We start from the raw sequence: 4,380 nt of genomic DNA on the forward strand, positions 1-4,380 counted from the left end.
CTCGGCGCTTTGTGCCAAGGGCAGCGCTGCCCGCAAACCTCCGCGGGGCGGCCCCGGCCGAGCCCGCAGCCCGCCGGGCAAGGGGGGCGGGTGGATGCTGCTGCCCGCTCCGCCGGTGCGGCTCTTGAGTTAATTGGCGCTAATTAAGAGCTGTCTGCCCCGGGCAGGGGCTTCTCCTTCCCCTCCGCGCCCCTGCGCTCCGCCGGCTGTGGCGCCTGCAGCCCCCTGCCCCGCGGGATGCCACGGGAAGGGGGACGGGCAAAAAATTGACTTTTCCCTTGTTTTGTGATTCCCGGTGCCAGACGCCTTATTTTCAGCTGCCATAAAGCCGTAGATAGAAGCGCCTGGTGATATCAGTCCGAGCGTGAGCTTTGGCCGGAGCACAGCTCCTTTCGGGCCACATGTCAGGGTTTCCCTCTCGCAGTGCCAGAGGGCAGCTCTGCCCTGGGCAGACTGAGCGGGGGCTGCGCGGCCCCTCTTCCCACCGCTCGCGTCTTTGGGACGGGCCCCATCCCTCCTGCACAGCACCAGCTCCAGCGGGACCCTGCCCTGGTGCCACAGGAGCGGGGGATGCCTGGTTTGCCATCGGAGCCAAGGCTGGGTGTCAGACACTGGGAGCCCAAGGACCCGCATCCTTCCCAAGTTTTATTCCCCAGGAGCCCAGGAAACTGTCAGGCACCACACAGCTTTATTCCCCGCCCTCTGAGGGACATGTTTATCGTCCAGTGGATATTTCAGCAGACTGAAGGCTTTCAGCAAGTCTTACCGCTCCACCTCGGCAATTCCAAGGAGCCAAAAAAATCACCACGCAACATGTTTTATACCCAAATCTCAGCGTTGATCCATTAAGGATCAGGACTTTTCATGAGAAAGTTTACCAGGCCTAGCAATAGCTTTCCCATGTAAAGAACAAATTCATTTTTAGAATTATATTTTTAAAAATACATTTTTTTTCAAAATAATCGCCAGTCGTTCTTCACTCAGAATACCAGAAAAAACTCCCAAAACTTTTGTCCCTGTGTTGAGGAGAACAACAGAGGAGTTGTTGAGTAGAGAAACAACAAAAATCTGCCTGCTTCAGTCAGAATAAATATATGTGTTGATTTTAGTGTTCCTGGGAAAATATTTTTGATCAAAGAAAGTTGTTGACCAAATCTTCTGGGGAAAACATACCCCAGTTGTTTACAGTCTATGTCTTCTGTCTTGTCCCCTGCTATAAAAGAGAAGTGGCAACAGCTATTAAGCCTACAGATAAAAGCTGCCACCAAGTGTCCATCAGAAATAATTTTCCCCTATTTTCTTTTACGTACATCCCCAGTATCTCTTAAACAAAGTACTTAAGTGCCTTAAGGCAAAGAAAAACCTACCTTATCTTTTTACTTAAAACTGAGCATGTGCTTAACTATTTTGTCGAATAACAGCCAGAGATTTCTTTACAAGTAGTCTTCATGGTTCATACAGTAATATACTGATTTTCTTTAACAGTTTTTATATTCATGTATTATATCAATAAAGTTCTCAATTTTTTTACAGTGTAAATCAAACCAATAGCATTATTTGAAAGAAAGAGTATCAGTTCTTTGAAATAAAGTTTCAGTAATATGAACATGGTGTGGATTTCTAAAGCTTATGTCCATAGCATCTATTGATTGAAAACTCTTGTATTTTTAAAATCTGAATTATTTGAAAAAATAGTGAGCTTCTATGTGAAATCAAAAACTGTTCCATATAATGTTGGTTTTAATTCTGTAGCCGAAAGATTTTATTTTTCCTGAATATGGTCCTTATGTTTCACTTGTTCCATTTTGTTCCAAGTACAATATATCAAAAATTTCCTTCAGTAACTGCATTGATATTGAAAACACAAACAAATAATGAATAAGGTTGTCCTTTCTGTGGTATGGCTCTTAGCAGGGCTCAAAGAGATTGCTCTGTTGATTTTAAAAAGGCCAACCAACACTGTCTTTGATATAATAAAATATTCACAGTAACATATTAGAGAGAGCAGTAATTCTGGACTTGATAAGAGCTCAGACATAGCCTTGAACCTTGGAGTTGCTTTATTTTGAAGGAGGGAGTGCCAGCAAGGCCACATACATAAAACAGGGAATCTAGCACTGCTTTATGTGATAGACAAATGAATGAAACACAGACATTATCATTAACTTGTTGATAGTATAAAAATTGACTGCAGCTACAGTATATATTTTTCCATCCAGATGGGATAACTCAAATCCTCATCAGTTTCTTACATGATGGCTAAAGTTTGGGTTAAAATAGAGGCTTTAGCCACAACAGGACTGTGTTGATTAAATTGTCAAGTGTTTAAAAAACACTAAGGGAGATAAAGGTAAAATCCCATGGAGATTCCCAATGTAGGCTTGCATAGAGTTTATATTAACTTTGAGAAGTTTTATGCTACTCTTTAATCAGTAAATTACGGCTGGGTAAAGCACAGGTGAGAGCCAGTAAAACTTCACTGGTGCAAGTTAACTTTGGAAGTCAATGAAATTGTTAATGCTGGGGGGGGTGGGGGGTGGGGGGGTGTCCCCTTAAAAATCAGTTTAAGCAAATTAACATCTTTACCACTAGTGCCACCATTGTGAGTGCTGGGGCAATAAAACAGCTTTTAGACAACAAAGCTATCTGAGAATAACTGAGGACACCAACTGCAAAGTGACCAAAAAGTGGCTCTGGCAACCTGTATCTTGCCTGCCGGCAGGGAGGGCCCAGAAGAGGCAGGGGCTCAGCCGGGGAAGCGAACACAGCAGAAATACTGCAGTAAAGAGACAGCACCAAGTGCAGAGGGGCTGTGCTTGTGTCAGCAAGGAGCTGAACCTCTCCTGGATGAGCCTGAGTGGAAAAATTTTTAGTCAAGTTTCAGTATAACACTGGCAGGACCAGTATCTGCTCATGCATGTGCTCCTACCAGGGAGGCTGATGCCAAGCAGACACTGAGAGGCCACTTGTGCACTCCTCAACCCCACCTGCTCCTGGATGTGGTGAGAAGCTTCCCTCGTACCCAGCAAGGAGGCCAGTGCAAACAGGGACCACCCGCACCAGCACCCCACCCCGGGCTCCTCCTTCCCCAGGTGAGCAGCCCAACTTGTTACTACCCAGGTACCTCCCATTTCACCAGGATCCCAAAACTAGATTAGCTAGCTCAGCAACAGCTTGAGCGCTAATTTAAGTCAATTTGAGTGCTTTTACACCCTGTGATTCTTCTTTCCTGCTGCTGAGGAGGAGCAGCTTCATCAATGCTGGGTCTCTGTGTTCACCCATAGCTTTCACTGTCCTGGGTATGGTTTTTCTATTGCTCCTCATGCATTTTTGTTATCTGATCCACCTTATTGAACCTAGTTTTTCTACTGGATTTTTTTTTTTCTGATTTTAGAGAGTGATATTGGCTTACAGAGGGATCTGAAGCCAGCAAGGAGGCACAGCCCTGAGCAGCAAGAGGTAAGTAGGGCCTCTTCTTTCAGTGGTGTTAAACTGGGATGGTGTGATTTTTGGAGGTGTGTCTAAATCTGGCTTGTCTCTTGCAAGAGCCGGTACTTAGGGAGCTGGGCAGAAAATGCCCAGGGAAAGATCCTACAAGCTATGTGAAGCCGTACCCTCACTCTGCTGCCTTAGCTGGGTCAGACTTAACCCAGAACTATCAGCAAGCTGATCAGAAGCACGGGAGCTTAGTGCCCTTGCCGTGGCAGAGGTGAGAGTAGGGTGGTCCCTTTCCATGGGGGGTTCATGAGCTGCTTTCCTCTGCTGTTGGTAGAAGCAAGATATGAATGATTATGGATTGTTTGTGGGGTCTTTTGTTGTTGTGGTTTTTTAGGGGTTTTTTTTGGTGTGGGTTTTTTTTTTAAGAAAGTGTTACAGGATCAGGACTGTTCTCAGGAGCTGTAATCTTTAAGCCTGACTGGCTAGTCTAAAGGGCTTTAGCCCCAGTGAGCTGCTGTTGGGTGTGTATCCATGCCAGACTAAGCCTGTGATGGTGCAAGGAAAGGACAATAGTACAGATGGTATTCTAGGATTTAAGGAAAATAATGTTGCACTTCTGTGTATCTTGAAGAGTCTGTTTTATTCAAAGGCTTTAAAATGGTTGCAGTTCCTATTCTTCTGATGATGCTGAGTGAGTTGAGCTGGGATGCTCGTGCCTTGCCTTTGGGCACCAAGAGCCCTCAGGGGAGGCTCGTGGGCCTGTTGTTGCTCAGCACCCTGATATATCTGAGCTTCCTGCCTGAGAACTAGCATGATGCATGAGTCAGCTCCCCTGGTTTTCCCTTCCAAGGACACCATTCTCTCATCCCTGTTTCTTCCTGGCCTGTGTGCTAATTTCCTTGTTCCTCCTCTCAGCCTGTGATTTATGTGGAAATTAGAAAC

The sequence above is a fragment of the Athene cunicularia genome (assembly GCF_003259725.1).
Source record: "Athene cunicularia isolate RWA chromosome 13 unlocalized genomic scaffold, athCun1 chr13_part1, whole genome shotgun sequence".
Taxonomy (NCBI): Eukaryota; Metazoa; Chordata; class Aves; order Strigiformes; family Strigidae; genus Athene; species Athene cunicularia.